Genomic DNA, 13,691 nt, shown 5'->3' on the forward strand with positions numbered 1-13,691 from the left:
GAATCGAGAATAAATAAAGTACTAAGTCGGTAGGTAGACAGGTAGTTAGCAAGAAACAAAATATATAAGTACGACAAAAAAAAAGTAATGATGCACTGATATGACATATTATTACCATACAAAAGTTTGGTATATCTTCAATTTTGTATTCGTTAATTGCTTTGGTTGGTGACCAATTGGTCAATAAAATAACAACCTGAATATAAATGAAAGGAATATTGATTAAAAGAAAGAAAAGATGCAGAGAAAAGAAGAAAAATATACAAGTACGATAATGTTAACTATTAGAACATCTTACAATATATTATTTAATATAATATTAAAATATACTTTATTTAAAATAATATAAAAGAATTTCAATTTTTGTTCTTTTTTTGCTCCATTTTTGTTCCACAATTCATTTGAAGAAGAATGGTGAGAAATCTAGAGGAAATGATAAGCCACACTTATTGACAAAGATATCGACGAGAAAAACCTAATCAAAACCAGCCATGTAGAGTTGCCAAGCTTATCTCTACGCCTGGTGATTAGAGCCCAAACACTAAAATTCAAGCCACTTATGTATTTATTTATCTTGAGAATGTATAGAAACATCTACTTATCTGCTAATCTAACTGAATAAGAGTCAAAACTTGTTATCTTGGTCCAAAAAAAAAAACAAATGCTACATGGAAAAGACTAAGAGATAGTCAAAAGTCAAGCAGATCATTGAAAAGTCTACGTTTCTAATGCTTTTTAAACATTTAAAAGGCACAAGTTTAAAAGACCATCGACAAGCTCAACTGATTCAAAATCCAGAGGAGGTGACTTAAAAACATTGGAGAAAATATATCCCTCGTTATCATAAGCTCCATATAAAACCTTAACTCGTAGGGTCCTCTCTAGGACTCAAGAGGACCGTGGAAGTAGCACAAAAACGTCCAAAGACTCTGAACTTTGTCGCGGTTCTCACTTTTGCACTAAATTTAGCTCTCTCTCTTTCTCTTTGTGATCTCTGGCGGTCTGGCCCTGATTGGTTGGTGCTGTAGAGTCTTTCCACAACCACATTTTGGTTCACAGCTACAAGCCACTTATGCATTTATTTATCTTGAGAACGCTTAGAAAAATCTACTTATCTGCAACTCTAACTGAAGAAGAGCCAAAACTTGTAATCTTGGTCGAAAAAATACAAATGCTACATGGAAAAGACTACGAGATACTCAAAAGTCAAGCAGGACTTTGGAAAGTCTACATTTCTAAAGCGTTTTAAACATTTAAAAAACACAAGTTTGATTGATAAAAAATCTGAGATTTGCTAATCTCGTTCGGTTCACTTAGAGCCCTGTTTTAAAAATCCCCGCCTATCACCGATTACGTCCCGCAAAATCGCTATGTCCGTCCTCTCTGCCTCGATTAATGACTAATCCCCGCCTAGCATCGATTATCCAATTATACCTGACTAATTTGTTTATAATCCGTCTAATCCGATTACTTTCCACTTAATATTGTATATAATAATTATTTTTAGTTTTAATATAAATCAAATATGTATTTTTTTTTTGTTATTTAGACATTTAAATTAAGAGTTTTATGATGTTTACGGTAACTAATGTACAAACTTTTAATGAAAATCATAAATTTTCGTTCAAAATTACGTTTTTATGTGTTTATCGTAATTTTAAAGACAATACTATATTTTTATATTTTATTTGATATTTTTATTTTAAGATAAACAGAATTATACATATATTTAATAGTATATATATTTATTTTATTATTAATATAATAAAATAACCCTAAAACTAATCCCCGATTAATCCCTGTTTAATTTCTGATTTTCTCGTTAGGCGTTAGGCCCACTCCAACCGCCCGACTAACGCCTAGCGATTTCTAAAACAGGGACTTAGAATATCATTATCGCCAATCTCTCCCACGAAGAAACTTTTCAATAAAATAAACAAAAAAATAGAAAAGAGATGAAAGAGAGTAAACATTTCTCGTATATCATAAGAGACAATATCTATTAGAGATAAAACTAGAGATATGTTGATTTGAATTTGTGAATACTTTTTATTGTGGTTTATCAAAATCTTTTAAAATTTTTTGATTATTCAATTCATCAATAATTGAATACAATAGGAGACATATACATAATAAAGCATAAAGCCCCTAAAATATAGAATATTATAGAATAATTATATTTAATAAATTAAAAGATAATATTAATAGATATTTGGACAATACCTACATGATTTTTCTATTGATCGGTTGAAACCTTTTGCAACAAAACACAAATTTTTAATAAATAAATCATATAAAGATATTATTATTACATTGCTTAGATACTTGAATGGGTCTCTATCTGGAGGAACTGCTCTTCGAACAACTATTTACCATTAGATAGATGAGGATGGCAGGATCCTTAAAAGTTAGGCTCTCGTCGTGGTATCCATCGATTCTAGGTACTACAAGAAAATAATTTATCACAACTCCTTCGCAAATCAATAATTGCAAAAGATTTGCAAAACACCAAAGTTTCTTGCAAATCGTGTCTCGTAAATCGACAAAATTATAAATCACTCGCAAATTTTGCGAGGAAAATATCTTTTTGCAAAACCCATGCAATTTGCTAGGAAGAGTATTCCTCGCAAATCTCACATACTGCACGAGAGACAAATGAAATAGCTAATCTCATGCAATTTGCGAGAAACTGAATCCCTATCAAATACATTGCAAGCTACGAGATAGTAAATACCTCGCAACTTTTGCGACTACTTTGCAACGTTGCATTTAATCTGCCTACAAATTTTCTAGGCCAATTTATTTTATTGCGTTTATTAGTTTTTTTGTGAATAATAAAATAAAATCGAATTTAAAAATAAAATTAAAATTAAAATAAAACTTCAAATATTTCAAAACAAAAAATTGTCTTAAAAAGAGATAGTTTTTCAAAGGATTCACAGAGACTTCACGTTTTTGGTCCCAGTTCCGCTACCGGTGTTGGTTCTGAAAGTATCCGACCCTTTTTCTTGTTTTTAAGACAATATTAAACTAGTGATCTCATACTCACTAACATCCTAACCCCAAGAAAACTCAACAGCGGAAATAATCATCATCAAACCAATAACATCAAACCAGCAATTATCCAATAACTAATAAACAGATGATATATCATCCAACAAATCTAAATAACCAACAAGAACCAAGGAACCAACAATCCTATAAAACATTCTAAAGACTCTACTCTAGAAACCTAACAAAAGCTAGACATCAACCAATCGAGCCACTAGAACATCCTCATCTTCATTTCCTTGATTCCACGATCATACTTTGTCTTTACCTGCATCACAAACAACAATTGAGAGCATGAGTATTAACCATAAAACAACCACAAACATGCAAGAAATAACCAAAAACAAACATAAAATAAGCAAAACAAAGGACTCTCATACCTATATCAGCCATGGTCATGCACTCACCTCTAAAAAAGGAGAATACCAACCAACTAATGATGAATCCAACACCCCAGAAACCTTCTAACAAGCCTCTTGCCCCGGATCTTCACTCCCAAGAACACATCAAACAAGAAAACAAGAACATAAGCTTCAAGGTATAGACTTCAGGATCTCTCGGTAGTTTTTAGGGAGCGTTCTTTCTCTGGAGGCGAAAGTAGGTTAAAACTCAACCCAAACATCGACCTCCCTCGTTAAATACGACCCCTAAGTTTCCCAAACCTAACCGATCAAACCGAGAGACCTGAAATCAAACTGAACATTCGGTCACCAATGGTGTCGAGCGACACCATTCACGGTGTCGGTCAACACCCCTACCAAAATTCTAAACTTTGTGTGGGAGGATCTCTCAAAAATATGACATGATTAAGGGTGCCTCAAGCATATTTCAGGAATAAAGAGGTACCGGAGCCTAGATACCTGGGTTTTGCTGAAGGAGAGGCCAAAGTATCGTGGTACATATTTTGAGGTGAGGTTTGTTGAGATACAAACAATGTCCCACATCTGAAAATTAGAAAATAAGTTTCTAATATATAAGCCAAGACCAACTCCAATTAGTATGAGGCCTTTTGGGAAGGAGCCCAATAAGAAATCCGTGCGGGCTTTGCTACCTGGGCCCAAAGCGGAGAATATAATACTAATATGAGAGTTGGCTTGGGCTTGGAAAGCCCAACATGAGGTTGCGTTGTAAAATGGGCACCGTAGAAGCAAGTGGTTGCACATTCTACGGTTGGAGTGTTTTGGAGCCATTGTGGATGGAACTCGACTCTAGAATGCCTTGGTGAAGTATTTCCAATGATATGTAGGCCTTTCGCTGCTGATCAAAAGGGGAATGCAATGTACTTAGAATGTGTGTGGAGAGTAGAATTCAAGTGGAAGGTGAACTAGAGAGAGGAGCGGTCGAGAGAGCTGTGAAGAGGTTAATGGTGGATGAAGAAGGTATTGAGATGAGGAGAAGAGCTCTAAGTTTGAAAGAGAAACTCAAAGGCTCTGTTTTGGCTGAAGGAACTTAATGACTTCATCAAAACTTTGTGAACTTATAAATATGTAACGAGCTTATACATTGAATCAAACACGAATCCCTGATAAAAAATTTGGGGTAAAATTAAAAATTTGGCAATTGGTGTGGTTTGGGCTATTTACATGATATCATTCGGAGCAGAGGCTACATTCATCTGAGAATCTTGTCACAGGCTACAGTTGCATCAGCTAAGGTCTATTGTTGTCCAAAGAGACATCAGATTGATAACTATAACCAGATTGAAGAAGAAATCGAAAAGATTATCACAAGGGAAGATGATAATAACCCCTTATGGAGAGGATTGTATGATAAGCACAAAGGAGACAAAGAAGATACTGGTTCGTATAATCGTATTGCTCACCATCAAAGAGTGAGCTCAGCGGCTCTTTAGGTAAAGAACATTTCTATCTTTATTTCCTTAACTTGGTTTTGTTACATCATTTGCCTTTTATAGGTATTACATTATTAGGGTTTTGCTCTATGATAGCTCATTAATCCTATCAAATCTCACATGAGTCAAGACACCCAAATCTATTGGTGAGTGCTATTGGTTCTGTACAGTCCACCTTTGATTTGCCTTTGTTGACTCTGGTTTCGTCTCTTTCTGCAGGCGGTAGCCGTTGCGAGCTTGATGAAGGATGTAAAGAAGAAGACTTTATTTCCTTGTTGAGCTTCGCTAAAGTGTCAATGGGCTTCTGCAGTATTGGAGTGTTAATGGACTGAGGCAATGTAGAGTACTTTAACCTTTCTACCACTGCAGTCAAAGCCATCTCTTCCACTTCTTCGTTCATTGTTTCACTCATGGGGATCTGAGGAGCTCGAGCTGGAACCTGAGTCGATCAGTCTGTGTTCTTGACCGAAGAGATTGGAGCTGTTGAGATATTGCTGATCCTCACCAAGTAGGCATAGAATGTGTTGTTGGCACAGACGTGATTGTAGAGATCCTTGGATGAGCCGGTATAGTTGCAGTTACGCACTGGGCAGGAATATTGTGCGAATAGACACAGCTTCTCATGGCTAGAGAGATGTGTGTATGAGATATTCATCTCGTTACACCCGTAATTGGCATTTGGACACAGCACAATAGCTGCTTCAATGACTTTCTCCATGGCCCTGCATCGAAATTGTTTCGTAACTGATCGTTGACAGGATGGGCAAATGGACTTAACTTTTGTCCAGCACGGAGTACAAGCTATATGGCCATTAGTACACTGTAGAGATTTACGAACTAGTGTTATTATCACAAACAGTTGTTTAGTGTATGATTATTCTACGTCCATACATAAACCCACTTGGTGTGTTATCAATAAGTCTTGAATACTTTAATTATATCAACAACACTTACACTAACAGACAAAAAAAAAAAAGAGAAACTAGTAACCTGATATATAGGGATCTTGAGGGGCTCGCAACAAATAGGGCATTCGAGAACGTCTTGGTCCAGTAGCGTGACAGAAGTACGAGCATAACTTCTATTCCTCAGCATATTTTTAAGCTTGTCTTCTCCTAACTTCAACATATAGGTGATCAATAAACTAGAGCATACATAAGCAAAGAATAACAAGGAACCGTTCATCAACATGCCAAAGGAGCAAAGATTAGTACAAATCATTGTCAAGCTAAAATCTCCTTGAAGAATAAATTCAAGTAAGAATCTCTAAAGGCTCTTTGTACTAATTGATTTTCTTCGGGAACCTAATTCGGTATCGGTTGTGCTTGATATGTCTATATTTTGCATCTCCTTAGCCTGTATTTGTCATGCATTTAGCTAGGACAACTAGTCGTTTTGCATCATTTTAGAACCTCTATTATACACTTTGCATATTTAGGAAGTTTATGCATCATCCTTGCATACATTGTACATTTCAAAGTATTTCAGGTGTCTAGGAGACGTCGGAGACGCAGACAATAGAGTCACTCTCAGCTGCACCAATCGAGCCACTCTCAGCTGCACCAATCGAGTCACTCTCGAGGCACCACTCGAGTCGCCACTCGATCCATCACTCGAGCCACCGGTAGAGGGATTCAGTTTTTGAAGTCTTCATCAAAGTTGTAGAGAGTTGAGTCATCTTTCCAATGCCGTTTATTTCAAGTTAATCGAAGGTGTGGTTCAAGAGTTATCACCGTTTTAGTGGATACATATACACCCAGCTCGAGTCGTATTACCTCCACTCGATTGCACCCCAGGGAGAGACGACACGCGACTCGATCCATTCCACTCGATTGTAACCCAGGAAAAGACGACACGCGACTCGATCCGCTCCACTCGATTGCACCCCAGGGAGAGACGACACGCGACTCGACCGCACATGTTTGGTTTCACACGCTTCAGAAGACTCCCGAACCGACGCTCTATCTTGTCGTTTTATGTTTTAGGGATTCACACATTTTTACTATATATACATTTTGTTAAGTCTTGTTGAGGACATCTTATCTTTTATTCTCGTTTTGTTCTTAAGGTTCTACCTAGCCACCTAAAACGTTTGAGACTTTGTGTCCAAATATCTTTTAATCTGTTTAGTTTTTGCATTTGATTTCTTCTACAAAGTTGTTCATCTCATTCTTGTCTATCTTATTATGCTTTGTTCAATATTTTCTGGACTTATGTCTTTAGTGATGATTTCCGGATCTGAGTAGTGCTAGAGTTCTTGGGGATGGATAGACTAGGTGGAGGATCTTAGGATGTAGAGTGTTTAAGCTTTGATTTTTATGATTCCCTTCTGGACTAGTGTTAGAAATGCTAGTTTCTCTCTGATCAATTGGAACTAGGTCTTAGACATTTCCGCACCCAAAAGGTGTTCGATGAAATGTTTGACCAACTAGTGCCAGAGACTTACGTTCCTAGCCTAAGAGATTAGTTGTCTAGGACGTTTGTTGACGTGAATGAACTTGTTTGTCATGCCAGCGAGAGCTAGGTTTGGAAGTGGTTGAGTCTGAGTAGCTTCTGTCAAGAGATTGGATTAGCTAAGTTGTGATGTTCATCGTTTAGGGATAGTTTGCTTGTGGCATGTTAAACACTCTGTAGACTAGGATACTCCACCGAAATCAATTACTCCCATCCTTAGGACTTTTATATTTTTGATTGATATTGCATTCCTGAGACTGTTTCTTATCTTGCGGTTTTGTTCATGCTTAGACTCGTTTTCGTTTTTACTCTTGTTTATTTCTTGTCATACATTTTCGTTTCTAATTCTGTAGTTCATTTCTGTTTTTGCATTTTCATCATTCTAGGACTGTTAGACAAACACTCTTTTTATATTGGCTTGACTTCTGATTTCTTGATTGCATCTTGATTGTTAGCAACATCCCACTTGGATTGACACCTTAAGTACTACAACTGCATAAGGTTAATTGAACCTGCTAGGATAGACACACAAAAATCCTAGTATCAATTTGGCGCCGTTGCCATTTGGGATTCGTTTTGCTACATTTACGATTTCAAGTTTTGCATCTCAGGGACCTGTTGATTGCAACCTTGCATGTACATTAGATCAAGAGGGCATCAGAATCTCCTCCCTGTGATCGACGACATCAATCGGTTACAACGACCAAGACAAGCTCGTCAACTCATTGATCATCCCGCACCAGTCACTATGGAACAACACAATGCACCACATCCGGGACCGCGAAACATTGGTGATGGAGATGCACCAAACACTCATACTCAGCATGCTGGCATCGTCCCTCCCGCCGTGCAGAACAACAACTTCGAAATCAAAAGTGTTCTGATCTCCATGATCCAAGGAAACAAGTTTCACGGGTTACCTATGGAGGATCCACTCGACCACTTGGACGAGTTCGACCGTCTGTGCAGTCTCACCAAGATCAACGGCGTGAGTGAGGATGGTTACAAGTTGCGCCTCTTCCCATTCTCCCTGGGAGACAAAGCTCATCAATGGGAGAAAAACCTTCCCAAGGGATCAATCACCACTTGGGACGCCTGCAAGAAAGCCTTCTTGGCCAAGTTTTTATCCAACTCCAGAACGGCACGTCTCAAGAATGAGATTTCCAGCTTTACTCAGAAGAGCTCAGAATCATTCTGTGAAGCCTGGGAGCGCTTCAAGGGCTACCACAGCCAGTGTCCACACCATGGTTTTAGCAACGAGTCACTGCTGAGCACTCTCTACTGTGGTGTGATACCAAAGATACGCATGTTGCTTGACACTGCTTCAAACGGAAACTTCCTGAACAAGGACGTCGATGAAGGATGGGAACTCGTTGAAAACCTCGCCCAGTCTGATGGCAATTATAACGAGGACTATGACCGCACAGTTAGAGGAGAGTCTCGTTCTGAGGAGAAGTACAAGCGGGACCTTAAGAGTGTCAATGACAAGCTTGACCGCCTCTTGCTCAGCCAGCAGAGGAGCATCCACTCTGTCTCTGAGGATGACCCTTTCCAAGTTCCAGATGGGGAGGGTGAGCAGACAGAGGAGATCAGCTATGTCCAGAAACAGGGTGGGTACAACAAAGGTTACAACCCCTACAAGACGAACCCCAATTTGTCTTACCGAAGTAATAATGTTGTTAATCCACAAGATCAGGTGTACCCGCCTCAACAACAACAGCATGGTCAACAAAAACCTTTTGTGCCTTACAATCCGGGATTCGCCCCAAAGCAGCAGTTCCAGCAGGGATACCAAGCTCTTTCAGGACCACCACCAGGATTCCGCCCTCAACAAGTTCAACCTACTACCGCCTAGATCAAGAAATGAAGCAAATGATGCAACAACTTCTTCAGGGTCAAGCTAGCGGTTCCATGGACACTGCTAAGAAGTTTGCTGACCTTAGTCAGAGGATGGAATGTTCCTACAATGATCTGAACGTCAAATTTGAAGCTCTGAATTCGAAGATACGGTACATGGAAGGCCAATCCGCTTCTACTTCTGCACCAAAGCCTGGCCAATTCCCAGGTAAGGCTGTTCAGAACCCCAAGGAGTTTGCCAATGCCATTACGCTGAGAAATGGGAAAACATTGCCTCCCAGGCAAGGAGTTCCAGACGTCACTAAGGACAGCGAAGAATTAGATGGGGAGGATTTTGGTCAGGATGACGCCCAGATGGAGAACCCAGTCGAAGGAGTCAAAGACCCGGTTGAACCAGTGAAGCAGTCCAAACCTGAAGCTGTTAAGGAGCCTGTTGTTTCTGAAGACAGACCTGCAAGGTTCATCCCTCCACCGTACAAGCCTCCCCTACCATTTCCAGTGAGGTTCAAGAAGCAGCTTACTGAGAAGTACAAAGTCTTGTTCGAATAACAAGTCAAGGAGATTGAGCTGAGGATGCCATTGCTGGATGCATTCGCACTTGTCCCTCACTACCAGAAATTCCTCAAAGACTTAGTGATGGAGAGATCAAAAGAAGTTCAAGGCATGGTGGTACTAAGTCTTGAGTGCAGTGCAATCATCCAGAAGAAGGTTGTACCCAAGAAGCTCAAAGATCCTGGATCATTCACTCTACCCTGCTCCATTGGACCCATGTCTTTTGAGAGGTGTTTATGTGATCTTGGCGCTTTAGTTAATCTGATGCCATTCTCTGTGGCTAAGAGATTGGGTTTCACAAGGTTTAAGGGATGCGACATCTCCCTCATCCTTGCAGATCGATCAGTGAGACTTCCACATGGTATCTTAGAGGACTTACCTGTCAGGATCAGAAACGTGGAAGTGCCAACCGACTTTGTGGTTCTGGAGATGGATGAAGAACCAAAAGATCCTCTGATCTTAGGAAGACCATTCCTGGCGACTGCTGGAGCCATCATTGATGTCAGAAATGGTAGGATTGATTTTAATCCGGGCGATGACTTCATCATGAAGTTTGACATCAAGGATACTTTGAAGAAGCCAACAATAGGAGGACAAGTCTTCTATATTGAAGAGATGGATAAGTTGGCTGATGAGTTGTTGGAGGAACTAGCTGAGGAGGATCATCTCAAAACTGCTCTAACTAAGGATGGAGAAGAAGGGTTCCTGCATGAGGAGACCACTTGTTACAAGAATTTGCTAGACTCCCACAGAGAAACGGATGGATTAGAGGAATTCGATCAGCTATCTGACGCAGAGGAGGTACGTGCAGTTGAGACAGAGAGTTCAGAACTTGATACCTCCCACTCGACCGTGATCATTCCAGACTCCCATGCTGACGACTGGTCGGAACTGAAAGCTCCAAAGGTAGAACTCAAAACTCTCCCTTTCGGGCTCAGGTACGTTTTTCTGGGAACCAATTCTACTTATCCTGTCATAGTGAATTCTAAGTTGAGTGATGATGAATTGGGGATGCTAGTAACTGAGCTTAAGAAGTTTAGAAAGGCTATATGTTATTCTTTAGACGATATCAAAGGAATCTCACCTAGTCTTTGCACACATAGGATCAATCTTGAAAATGAGTCTTATGCTAGTATTGAACCCCAAAGGAGATTGAATCCTAACCTGAAGGAAGTAGTAAAGAAAGAAATTTTAAAACTGTTTGATGCTGGAGTTATCTATCCTATCTCTGATAGTACTTGGGTATCTCCAGTGCACTGTGTACCTAAAAAGGGAGGAATTACTGTCATCAAAAATGAAAAAAATGAGCTAATCCTAACTAGGACCATCACAGGACATAGGATGTGCATTGATTATAGGAAGTTGAATGCTGTTTCTAGGAAAGATCATTTCCCTTTGCCTTTCATTGATCAAATGTTAGAAAGATTAGCCAGTCATCCCTACTACTGTTTCTTTGATGGGTATAGTGGATTCTTCCAAATCCCTATCCACCCAAATGATCAGGAAAAGACAACGTTTACTTGTCCCTATGGCACTTTTGCCTACAGACGCATGCCATTTGGTTTATGCAATGCTCCTGCCACCTTTCAAAGGTGCATGACATCAATTTTCTCGGATTTCATTGAGGAGTCAGTGGAAGTGTTTATGGACGATTTCTCTGTCTACGGTTCCACTTTCTCCTCCTGTTTGTTAAATCTGTGCAGGGTATTGACGCGATGTGAGGAGATGAACTTGGTGCTGAACTGGGAGAAGTGCCACTTCATGGTTAAAGAAGGGATTGTTCTGGGACACAAGATTTCTGAGAAAGGAATTGAGGTTGACAAAGCTAAGATTGAGGTCATGGTTCAGCTTCAACCGCCTAAGACAGTGAAGGACATCAGAAGCTTTCTGGGACATGCTGGGTTTTACAGGAGATTCATTAAGGACTTCTCAAAAATTGCAAGACCTTTGACAAGGTTGCTGTGCAAGGAGGTTGAGTTCAAATTTGATGCAGCATGCTTGGAAGCTTTCAGCAAGATCAAGGAGGCCTTGGTTTCGGCACCTATAGTACAAGCTCCGAATTGGGATCATCCTTTTGAGATCATGTGTGATGCTTCAGATTTCGCAGTTGGAGCAGTTCTGGGACAGCGAATAGACAAGAAGCTTCATGTCATCTACTACGCCAGTCGCACCTTGGACGAGACTCAAGGAAGATATGCAACCACAGAGAAGGAACTCCTAGCCGTTGTGTTTGCATTTGAAAAATTCAGGAGTTACCTTGTGGGTTCGAAGGTAATAGTGTATACCGACCATGCTGCTTTGAGACACATCTACTCGAAGAAGGATACCAAACCAAGACTGTTGAGATGGATCCTGCTTCTTCAGGAGTTTGACATGGAGATAGTTGACAAGAAAGGCATAGAAAACGGAGTTGCAGATCATTTGTCTAGAATGAGGATTGAAGATTCAGTTACCATAGATGATTCAATGCCTGAGGAACAGCTTCTGGTCGCCCAGGTTTGTGAGCGGATGCATGAAACAGGGGTTGAGAACCTCAAAATCATATGCATGGCGATCACTTCTGAGACTGCACCATGGTATGCAGATGTCGTGAATTACAAGGTTTGTGGAGAAGTTCCTGATGACATGGATCCCTACAGGAAGAAGAAATTTTTCAGGGAGGTCAACTACTACTTCTGGGATGAGCCCTATCTGTACAAAAGAGGTTCTGACGGTCTGTTCCGAAGATGTCTAGCAGAAGGGGAAGTGCAGGGAGTGCTTGAGCATTGTCACAGCTCCACCTATGGAGGTCACTTCACCACATTCAAGACAGCTCAGAAAGTTCTTCAGGCAAGTCTCTGGTGGCCAACCTTGTTCAAGGACGCTCACAGTTTCATCACCAAATGTGATGCTTGACAAAGGATGGGCATCATCACAAGGAGGAACGAGATGCCCCAGAATCCGATCCTGGAAGTGGAGATATTTGACGTTTGGGGGATAGACTTCATGGGACCATTCAACCCCCCATCTAATGGGAATGTCTATATTTTGGTGGCAGTTGATTATGTTTCTAAGTGGGTCGAAGCCATTGCCAGTCCTACCAATGATCACAAGGTTGTTCTGAAGCTGTTCAAAAGTATAATTTTTCCAAGGTATGGGATACCCAGAGCAGTGATCAGTGATGGTGGAACTCACTTCGTCAACAAAGTTTTTGAGAGCATGCTGAGAAAGTATGGGGTCAAGCACAAGGTGTCTACTGCGTATCACCCTCAGACCAGCGGACAGGTTGAAGTTTCGAACAAGCAGATCAAGGGTATCTTGTCAAGGATTGTTGGATTTTCGAAGAAAGATTGGTCTGTCAAGTTGGACGAGACTCTCTGGGCATACAGAACAGCGTTCAAGACGCCAATAGGACGAACACCTTTTCAGTTGATCTATGGCAAAGCATGTCATCTCCCTGTAGAGGTTGAGGATAAGGCACTTTGGGCTATCAAGTTGCTGAACTTGGACATTGATACAGCTCAGGCTAAGAGGACTCTTGATCTACATGAGTTGGAAGAAATCAGACTTGATGCCTATGAGAGCTCAAAGATTTACAAAGAGAGAACCAAAAATTTTCATGATAAGAAAATTGTTGTCAAAGAGCTCAAGGCTGGAGATCAGGTTTTGCTTTTCAACTCCAAACTTAAGTTATTTCCTGGAAAGCTTAAGTCTAGGTGGTCTGGACCGTTTGAAGTCAAGGACGTTCTGCCATTCGGAGCCATCACTCTTCTGAACAAGGATGGTAGCGAATTCACTGTAAATGGTCAGAGAGTCAAGAAATATTTAGCTAATAAAGTCCGACCAGAGGTGTTTTCTGTGCTCCTCTATGAACCGAAAAAAGCATAAAAAGCTGAAAAGTCAAGCTAGAGACTTAAAACAAGCTCACTTGGGAATGAGTCCCAAA

The 13,691-nt window shown here is 40.2% G+C and overlaps 1 non-coding gene across 1 annotated transcript; it reads right to left on the bottom strand.

The window, feature by feature from the left end:
* Positions 1 to 8,501: 8,501 nt before the first annotated feature.
* On the bottom strand, positions 8,502 to 8,608 carry LOC147934441 (small nucleolar RNA R71). Its single transcript, XR_015573359.1, has one exon. It is a non-coding gene; the product is annotated as a small nucleolar RNA R71 (small nucleolar RNA).
* Between the last annotated feature and the right edge of the window lie 5,083 nt (positions 8,609 to 13,691).

Source organism: Camelina sativa, chromosome 11 (assembly GCF_030686135.1).
Source record: "Camelina sativa cultivar CO46 ecotype springtype chromosome 11, ASM3068613v1".
NCBI lineage: Eukaryota > Viridiplantae > Streptophyta > Magnoliopsida > Brassicales > Brassicaceae > Camelina > Camelina sativa.